Source organism: Dipodomys spectabilis, unplaced genomic scaffold (assembly GCF_019054845.1).
Source record: "Dipodomys spectabilis isolate Male_0828 unplaced genomic scaffold, ASM1905484v1 ptg000137l, whole genome shotgun sequence".
In the NCBI taxonomy this organism is placed as follows: domain Eukaryota; kingdom Metazoa; phylum Chordata; class Mammalia; order Rodentia; family Heteromyidae; genus Dipodomys; species Dipodomys spectabilis.
This window is the reverse complement of record NW_024870814.1, coordinates 8,886,115-8,896,762: the sequence shown is the minus strand read 5'-3', so window position 1 is coordinate 8,896,762 and position 10,648 is coordinate 8,886,115. Positions and strand designations below refer to the sequence as shown.

The window sequence follows — 10,648 nt, the reverse complement described above, 5'->3', positions numbered from 1 at the left end:
TGCTTAGCAACCTGAGCCTGACAAGCTTGCTGCACAGTTATCCTGGGGCTCATATGTCTGAGACACTAGTCGTATTTCCTTGGTGCTCTGCTTGTTTCTGAATATTTTCTACTTTATTCAATCTGTTATAAGCACACCCACACAATGATGCTCCTTTTTACTAGAATTCTTGGAATGGAGTGAAAACTCCAGTTCAACAGTGGACTGGATGTGTGAGAACAAGTACTGCCCTCTGAGGTGCCACAAGCCATGTGCACACAGTCAGCATGAGTTGGCCTTGTAAATTCTCAGTAGGACAGAACACACTGAAGGCCTAACCTTCTAAGAGATTCAGTGCAAGGTAACTGAAGTGACTTATGAACGTATGTGAAAGCAACTGGAGATGGAAAGAATTTGAAATTTTAGTGCTGTCACAGATGCTGTTTTTCAGAATCCTTAACAATGTTGAAGAAATAATATAGACATAAAATTTATACATGATTGACCAACTGTGTAAGAAGTTACTAAGATGAGGGACATTTGATGTCTTTCCTCATGACTAGTGAGAACAACAGAAAGTCAGCCAGCGCCACAGAGCAGGCAATACTCTGAACTTCTGATGACTCAGTCTCTCAACCTGGTCATGGCCTTTCAGCTGGGTCCAATTCCAGTGAGTAGTGAGAATATTCCTTCACTGAATCCAAGGCTACCACAGGGCAGGGCCTTTGTTACCCCAGGTTCTCAGCTCCATCACTCGGGAGGGTGACTGCTTCTTTTATAGCCCACAGCCAGAGTGTCAGACCTGGACAGAGGCTCCTGATCCAAATCTCTGTAGTTTATTCCAGTGCCTGAAAGTGGAGGTCAGGCTTCACATCTCCACACTTGATGATATGACATGAATAATTAGCAAAATGATTTCATAGTCACCTTTTGGGCTCGAATTGTGCCAAATTACTTCATAGTCACCATTTGGGCCTGACTTCTTCCAACCTCACCACAGGAAGATGTCCATGACATCTGCCTTCTTCATCCCACTTAGATGCATTGTGCTGTGTCACTAAGACTCTCATAATTCTTACAGTGTGGGGTGGGCATGATGAAGGAAAAGATGGCTTCTCTTGCTGTGAAACTTGGATAGGTCCAAGGAAAAGGCATGATATGATATCTGATTGATCAAATTTCCATCCATTCTTTATCCAGATCCAAAATGTTTCTTCAGGGATATTTTTACTGGTTTAAGAACAAATCAAGAGCCCCTCTCTCTCTCTCTCTCTCTCTCTCTCTCTCTCCCTCCCTCCCTAGCTCTCTCCCTCTCCTTCTCTATCCTCTGTCTCTCTCTTTTTCTCTCTCTGTCTCCAAGAGATGTAAACAGCCATACTAGTGTCTGGGCAGACATGATGTTTCCACTCATTTGGGAAAATAAAAGACAGGGAATGTATGGCTAGGTAGCAGTAATTTTTGTTGAAATAATCATGTCCAGCATCAGCACATACCCCTTCAACCTGATGAAATATGAGAAGTAATAGTACATGGCACAAAACATGAGAGGTTTCCAATCAGAAAGCATACAGTCTATTTAGATACTGGGAATAAAAGACACATAAAGTTTCAATGAGGGTAAATTTATGTGTCATTATTCAGAAATCAGAGTAAAAATGGATATGCAGATATTTCTTCATCTTATATTGTAATGGCCATGACTAAAACTACCACGAAACACTTTTGAATACATTCAGTGTGTTTCAATTTATCTGTTTAGATAAAGAAATAAAACTGAAAGTACCTTTCCTCACATTTATAATCTTAGCTACTCAGTATGCTGAGATGCAAGGATTGAAATTTAAAGCCAGCCTGGCAAGAATGTCCATAAGTCACTAACTTCCAATTAACCATCCAAAATCTTGAAGCAGTACAGCAGAGTGGTAGCCTTGAGCACAAAAATCTAAGAGAGGGTACTCAGACCCTGAGTTCATTCCTCAAGAAGAGTGCACACATAGAGACAGACAGACAGACAGATAGACAAACAGACAGATGAATCATTTTATTCAGGTGCCAAAGGCTAATATCTATCAACCTATATGCTCTTGAGCATGAGCTATGAGAATGGTTGCTCAAAGACAGCCTGCATAAGAAACTCTATGAGATTCTCATATCCAACTAATAACAAAAAAACCAGAAATGGAAGTTTGTCTCATGGGGTAGAACATTAAACTTGAAGGAAAAAGCTAATGGACAGCACCCAGAAACTGAGTTCAAAAACTAAGTACAAAACCTAAAAGAAAGAAGGAAGGAAGGAAAGAAGGAAGGAAGGAAGGAGATAATACACAAAGAGGAAAGAAAGGAAGAAGCAAACAAAGAGGAAAAGAAAGAAAGCAATTTTCAGTGTATAAGTACTTGGTATGGAAAACAGAAAGTGACTTTTATCCAGAATTATTGATAGTGCATGAAAATCTAAATAGAAACAAGAATATGTTTCAATATATATGTATAGAGAGAGTACTGTATAAGTTGTTTCTGTGCATTATACATTTAGAAAATAGAATTTAAAATGTCTTCTACAGTCAAATGCCCTCCAGAGAGAAAAATATTCTCTGCAGACAAATTCATGTCACCCTTGTCTGGTGTGGAAGCCAGGCCTGTGGTGACTCACAAAGTTGAGCCAATCGTGCAGCTGTGTCCAGCCCTGCCCACCACCTGCTGATTCCCATGTGACCAGAGCACAACCCACCCCCTGAGCACTTCTTCATAGACTGCACTCACCCTGTGCAGCAGTCAGTCCCTGTCAGCACTCAGCATGGAAATGAGGGCTCCTGCTCAGCTCCTGGGGCTCCTGCTGCTCTGCTTCCCGGGTAAGGAAGGACAATGCTGGGGATTAACCAACCCAGTCTAATATAGTCAGGGCTGTCTGGTACTTCAATGAAGGCCTCTTATTACATGATTATCAAAGTAGATATTTGTTTTTGTGTTTCCACTGCCAGGTGCCAGATGTGAAATCCAGATGACCCAGACTCCATCCTCCCTGTCTGCATCTCCAGGAGACACAGTCACTATCAATTGCAGGGCCAGTCAGGGCATTAGCAAGTATTTAGCCTGGAATCAGCAGAAACCAGGGAAAGCTCCTAAACTCCAGTTTGGAATCCGGTGTCCCACCCAGGTTCATTGGCAGTGGATCTGTGACAGAGTTCACTCTCACCATCAGCAGCCTGCAGCCTGAAGATTTTGCTACTTATTACTGTAAACAGTATGACAGCTATCCTACCACAGTGATACAAGTCATGTCAAAAACCTCAAAGAAAAGCAGAAGTAAGAGACTAGGCTGCCCCAGCTGCTGCTCCTGCAGCCTCCACCTGCTGACAGTGCTTCTCAGATGCATTTCTGAGGGTCGCTGGAAGATTTGGTAGAAGTGGCTGGGCAGACTTCTCTCTACTCTAGCTCTCTGTTTGCAGCAGTACAAACATGCCAATGCCTCTCCTGATTCAATAGAGCACAGAAGTGATCAGGTTGGAGGAGTCTGTGAGAGCATTAACTGGGGTTCATTTGTAAAGTAGAAAGAAGCAAGCTAATCCAATTGGTTATATTTGATACAAGAAATTTATTCTAAGCTACTGCCATTCTAGGATTGGGTTACATTACCGAATAAAGCTAACCACACAAATGGAGTGTTCTCAGGTGTTCCTCAAGCCCAGATGATCCAACTTTAAAAACTGGAAGTCTCCTTACTCAGGTCCTTGCCCTATCTAGACACCCAGGGGTGGGTGCCAATGCTCTCAACTGCTTGTAAATCTTGACAGGTGACTTCAATCCTCCCCTCCACCCCAGTGTCTGCTGCAGATTTCAGTGCATTCTAAAGCACACTCTTCTTTTTTTGAGGGGGGGGGAGTCGTGGGGCCAGAACTCTGGGCCTGGGTGCTGTCCCTCAGCTCTTCAGCTCAAGGCTAGCGCTCTACCACTTGAGTCACAGCGCCACTCCCATTTTTTTCTTTTTTCTTATGTGGTTTGAACCCACGGCCTCATGCATGCAAGGCAAGCGCTCCACCACTGAGCCACCTTCCCTGCCCTAATGCACACTCTTCTAACTTTCCATCTTCATGAGGACTCCTCATGCAGAAACTCTACAGAAAATACTGGTGATAATAGCTTCCAGAAGAAAATGATGAGAGAAGTAGCACACCACAGCAAAACAATTACTACAGCAATCTAGTCACCACTCCATTGCTATGTTAGAAATCATCAAGTTGTTTACTGGTGATTGGTTTCCTGATTTTTTTTTGTGGGGGGGTCCAGTCATGGGCCTGAACTCTGGGCCTGGGCACTGAACCTCAGCTCTTCAGCTCAAGGCTAGTGCTCTACCACTTGAGCCACAGTGCCACTTCCCGCTTTTTTCTTATGTGGTGCTGACGAATCGAACCCAGGGCCTCATGCATGTAAGGCAAGCGCTCTACCACTGAGCCAACTTCCCAGCTCCTCCTGATTTTTTTTAATGTGCTTGTCCTGGGGCTTGAACTCAGGGCCTAGGTGCTAACCTTAGATTTTTGTGCTCAAGGCTAGCACTCTACCACTCGAGCCACAGCTCCACTTCAGGCTTTTTTGGTGCTGAATTGGATATAAGAGTCTCCGACTTTCCTACCCAGACAGACTTCAAATCTCAGTCCACAGATCTCAGCCTCCTGAACAGCTAGGATTACAGGAGTGAGCCATTGGTCCCTGTAAGGTCTGCCCTGGAAAGCAGAGCAGACATCTCCTGCCCCTTGGCTAAGTCTCCACCCATTACCTGCATCACCTAGGTAACTGGCACACTTGGAGGCAGCCACCACCTCCCCTCCCTGAGTCCACATCCTCATTCAGTGTGCCATGCCATCTTCTTCCCCTGGCCTTAATAGATCCTGACCTAATTGTGATTTAATCCCCTTTCTCTGACTGTGTGGACTTCCAAGGTGACCAGAGGCAGCCTGCAGCTCAAAATAAACCTTTCCCCTGCCTGAATTCCATGGGTTGCAATCTTTCCTCAGCTGTTGACTTAATTTACCTAAGAGTTTCTAGCTCCCGGCTATTCTTCATTGTTATTATTGAGTTGGACCATGGTAGCTTTAAAGCAAAGAAGGAAAATTGTCAACGTCTAGTGTGTTGAGGTCCCTGGGTAAGGGTCACGAAATTACCAGGACACAGGGGATGCAGCGTGCAAACAGTAATTGCCACTGCATGCTGTGCTTTATTGTTAGTGGGTATTTAAAGACAAGCAAGCATAATCTTTGCCAGAAACATTTTTACTTGACCTAAGAGACAATGTCTAGGTATATTATTATCTAAACTATTTTAGAGCAAGCTCAAACCACTTCTCCAATCTCAGGAAAATGCTTGACCAGTTGTTCTTCTATGCTTAAGCAAACAGAAGAGCTACTTCCTCAGCTCCCAGGAGTCTGTGACATGTGTTTTGAGATAGGGAGAGAGAACATTTTCCCTCTCTAGCCTGGCATTCCAAGAGATTTCCCAATCCTAAACACAGTCCTCAGATAATCCTGAGGCTGCAGCCTGCATCATTCTGACCCCTCAACCTAGACCCTGAGTCTTCACAGAAAATAAAGTCAGAAGACATAATGCCAGATTTCTGAACTTAAGATTTTCTGAGAGATCCTGAGTTCGTTGAATTGCGATGGGAATTCTAGATTTACATTACCTACTTTAAATATTCTTTTAGGGATTTTTTTATTTTTGCATTGTATTAATTCTACATTTCTAATTAGAGAAAATTATCATGATGTTGTGTTCTGATTCATGAACAGGGAAAGATTTTTTTTTTATTTTTAAATTCTTTTTTAATAAGTTTTTTATTATGAAAATACTGTACAGAGTAGTTACAATCGCATGAGCAAGGTAATGAGCACATTTCTTATCAAACATTGCTGCCTCCTTTGTTTTTCCCCTACCATCCCTTCCCTCCTATCTCCACAACTACATTTCCCCTTCCCCCCAGTGCCTAGGGAATTAATAAACTTCTTTATAGCATGATCGCTACTTTTTTTTTTTTAATTTTCTTTTATTTTATTTGAGAACATACTGTAAAGAGGGGTTACAATTACATGGGCAGGATAATGCATACATTTCTTACCAAGCATTGCAGCCTCCTCCTTTGTTTACCCTTCACCTCCCTTCCCAGCCTCCCCCCTCCCTCCCAACCAATCATACCCCCCCTCCTCCCCCCCACCGACATTGTAAAGCTGGTTTTGACATGACATTTTGTACTTCTCATTGTTGCAACAGGTCCACCTGAATCCTTAAACGACTTGTTTGTCCCCATCTCCTCCACATGTTATACTGACATCAAATATAGTGAAAGCGGGGGTTACACTGTGGGGGAGGGGCATACAAAGCAACAAAGAAATAATCTTATAAATGCGTTAGAAACACATGCATGAAAGAAACAAAAACATTAAAATACATATTTGAGGTTTTGTTTTCCTAACATCACATTATCTGACTTTTTCCGCTTGACTCATACCTATACTAGATATTGCAAATAAGGGAAACCATGGGACCTATGTTTCTTTGGGCCTGGCTTACTTCACTTAATATAATTTTTTCCAAGCCTTTCCATTTCCTAACAAATGGGGCAATGTCATTCTTTCTGATGGAGGCATAGAATTCCATTGTGTATATATACCACATCTTCTTGATCCATTCATCTACTGAGGGGCATCTGGGTTGGTTCCATGTCTTAGCTATGGTAAATAATGCTGCAATAAACATAGTTGTGCTGGTAGCTTTAGTGTGGCCTTGTTTGTGATCATTTGGGTAAATGCCCAAAAGTGGGATTGCTGGGTCGTTGGGGAGCTCTATGTGGAGTCTTTTGAGGAACCTCCATACTGCTTTCCAAAGTGGTTGAACAAGTTTACATTCCCACCAACAATGAAGTAAGGTTCCTTTCTGTCCACATCCCCTCCAGCATCTGTTGTTGTTAGAGTTCTTGATTTTTGCTGTTCTAACTGGAGTGAGGTGATATCTCAATGTTGTTTTGATTTGCATTTCTTTTATGGCTAGGGATGTTGAACATTTCTTCATGTGTCTATTGGCCATCCTTCTTTCTTCTTCAGAGAAGCTTCTCTTTAAGTCTTTCACCCACTTAGTTATTGGGCAGTTGTTTCTTTGAGGATTTGTTGTTGGGTGGTTTAATTTTTTGAGTCCCACGTATATTTTAGATATGAGACCCTTGTCCGTTGTATGGCTAGTAAAGATCTTCTCCCAGTCCGTGGGCTTTCTATTGATCTTGCTAGCTATGTCATTTGCCCTGCAGAAGCTCTGCAACCTTATACAATCCCATTTGTCCAACCTTTCTTTGATTTGTTGTGTTTCCGGGTCTCTATTCAGAAAATTTCGGCCTGAGCCAAGGAGACCCAGGGTTTCTCCTATTCCATCCTGTAATGTTTTCAAAGTGTCTGCTTTGAGTTCAAGGTCTTTGATCCATTTGGAGTTGATTCTGGTGCAGGGTGATATATAAGGATCTAGCTTTAGTTTTCTACATGTAGTTAACCAGTTTTGCCAGCACCATTTACTGAAGAGGCTGTCTGTCTTCCATTCTATTGTTTTAGCTCCCTTATCGAAGATTAGATGGCTATAGGTCTGTAGGTTCATTTCTGGGTTTTCAATTCTATTCCATTGGTCCTGAGGTCTGTTCTTATGCCAATACCAAGCTGTTTTGATTACTATGCCTTTATAGTAGAGTGTGAAATTTGGTATTGATATTCTTCCAGCAGTGTTCTTTCCGTTGAGGAGCGTTTTTGCTATTCGGGGTCTTTTATTGTTCCATATGAATTTTTGGATTGCCTCTTCTATTTCCTTGAAGAATGAGGGTGGAATTTTGATAGGTATTGCGTTGAATTTGTAGATAGCCTTGGGCAGTATTGCCATTTTCCCGATGTTAATCTTTCCAATCCAGGAGCATGGGAGGTTTTGCCATTTTTTAAGTTCTGTGTTGATTTCCTTTTTCAAGATTTTAAAGTTTTCATCATAGAGGTCCTTCACTTCTTTAGTTAAGTTAATTCCTAGGTATTTTATTTTTTGTGAGGCTATTACAAATGGAGTTGCTTTCCTAATTTCAGCCACACTTTTCTCATTGTTGGCATACAGAAAAGCCATTGATTTTTGGGGGTTAATTTTATAACCTGCTACTTTGCCAAAGTTTTGAATCACCTTGAGTAATTTGGGAGTGGAGTCTATGGGATTCTTTAAATACAAGATCATGTCATCTGCAAAGAGGGAGAGTTTTATTTCTTCTTTCCCTATTTGGATCCCCTTTATGTCTGCATCTTGTCTTATTGCTGTAGCTAGGCATTCTAATACTAGATTGAAGAGAAGTGGAGAGAGTGGGCATCCTTGTCTTGTTCCTGAGTTAAGAGGAAATTGCTTTAGTTTTTCACCATTGAGTATAATGCTGGCTGTAGGTTTGTCATATACAGCCTTTATTGTATTGAGGAAGGTTCCATGGATTCCTAATTTTTCCAAAACCTTCATCATAAAGGGGTGTTGGATCTTGTCGAATGCTTTTTCTGCGTCTATTGAGATAACCATGTGGTTCTTATTCTTGCTCCTGTTGATGTGATGAATAATATTAATTGATTTGCGTATATTGAACCAGCTTTGCATCCCTGAAATGAATCCTGTTTGATCGTGGTGTATGATTTTTTGGATGAATTGTTGAAGTCGATTGGCCAAAATTTTGTTGAGAAGTTTCGCATCAATGTTCATCAAAGAAATGGGTCTATAGTTCTCTTTCTTTGATGAGTCCCTGCCTGGTTTTGGGATGAGGGTTATGATGGCTTCATAGAATGTGTTCGGTAGTGAGCTTTCTCTTTCAATTTCATTGAAGAGTTGGAGGAGAATTGGTGTGAGCTCTGCTTTGAAGGCCTTGTAAAATTCCGCTGTAAAACCATCTGGTCCTGGACTTTTCTTAGCTGGGAGGTCTCTTATTGCTGTTTCTATTTCAATGCTTGATATGGGCCTGTTAAGATAGTTTACCTCATCTTGGTTTAGTTTTGTCATGTCAATATTTGCTAGGAAGAGGTCCATTTCTGTCAAGTTCTCAAACTTATTAGCATAAAGTTTTGAGAAGTATTCCCTTATAATGTTCTGAATCTTGCTTGTTTCCGTGGTGATGTTTCCATTCTCATCTCTGAGTTTATTAATTTGGGTGTGTTCTCTTCTTTTTCTAAGATTTGCTAAGGGTCTGTCAATTTTGTTAAGTTTTTCGAAGAACCAACTCTTTGTTTTGTTGATTCCTTCTATAGTTTTTTTGGATTCTAATTCATTTAATTCTGATTTAATTTTGATTATTTCTTTCCGTCTACTGGATTGGGGTTTATCTTGCTGCTCTTTTTCAAGGAGGTTTAGATGTGTCATTAAATTGTTAGTTTCAGATCTCTCCAATTTGTTGATGTAGGAGCTCAGAGCTATAAACTTGCCTCTGAGTACTGCCTTTGCTGTGTCCCAGAGGAGCTGGTATTTTGTGTGTTCATTTTTGTCGAATAGCATGAACATTTGAATTTCCTTTCTAATCTCTTCCATGACCCACTCATGATTCAGCAGTGTGTTGTTCAGCCTCCATGTGATACCGGACTTTCTTTGGTGGCTTTTGGTGTTGAGTTCTAACTTTATTCCCTTGTGGTCAGAGAGAATGCAAGGTATAACTTCAATGTTTCTGAATTTAGACAAGTTTGCTTTGTGGCCTAAAATGTGGTCTATTTTAGAAAACGTCCCATGTGCTGCTGAGAAAAACGTGTATTCTGATGCTGCTGGGTGATATGTTCGGTAAATGTCTGTTAAGTCTAGTTGATCTATGCAGCTGTTTAGATCTGCGGTTTCTCTGTTGAGTTTTTGCCGAGTTGATCTATCTAGTGGGGAGAGTGGTGTGTTAAAATCCCCAACGATTAATGTCTTTGGATCTATATGGGATTTGAGGGAAAGTAGTGTTTCTGTGATAAATTTGGGTGCTCCATTGTTTGGCGAATAGATATTTAGAATTGTAATATCCTCCTGAAGGAGAGATCCTTTAATTAGTATGTAGCGACCTTCTTTATCTCTTGCATGAATTTTAATTTGAAGTCTATTTTATCTGATATTAGGATTGCAACTCCCGCCTGTTTATGCGGTCCGTTTGCTTGGTAGATTTTGTTCCAGCCTTTAACATTGAAAATGTGTTTGTTTTTATGGGCAAGATGTGACTCCTGCAGGCAGCAGATAGAAGGGTCTTGTTTTTTAATCCAACTAGACAGTCTATGTCGCTTAATTGGAGAGTTCAGTCCGTTAACATTAAGAGATAGGACTGAGAGGTATTTGGGAGTTCCTGCCATGTTATCTACCTTCTTGGGGGCTGCGAAAACTGGGTTCTTCCTATGGTTCTTGGATTCTCAGTTTGGGTGCAGTTTCTTGGCCTTTATTGCGGTCTTGTTGGTTTTCTATGTGTAGGACATCTTTAAGAATCTTTTGTAGGGCTGGTTTGGTGGAGATGTATTGTTTCAATTTTTCTTTGCTATGGAAGGTTTTTATTTGGCCTTCAGTTATGAAGGAGAGTTTAGCTGGGTACAGTATTCTTGGTTGATAGTTGTTTGTTTTTAGGGCATGGCATACATCATTCCAGGCTCTTCTTGCTTTGATTGTCTCTGCTGAGAAATCTGAGGTG

General features: G+C 41.2%; 1 pseudogene; it reads left to right on the top strand.

Annotated features, from left to right (window-relative positions):
• Positions 1-2,773: 2,773 nt before the first annotated feature.
• The window catches only part of LOC122116779, a 32,788-nt pseudogene continuing 24,913 nt past the window's right edge, over positions 2,774-10,648 (top strand).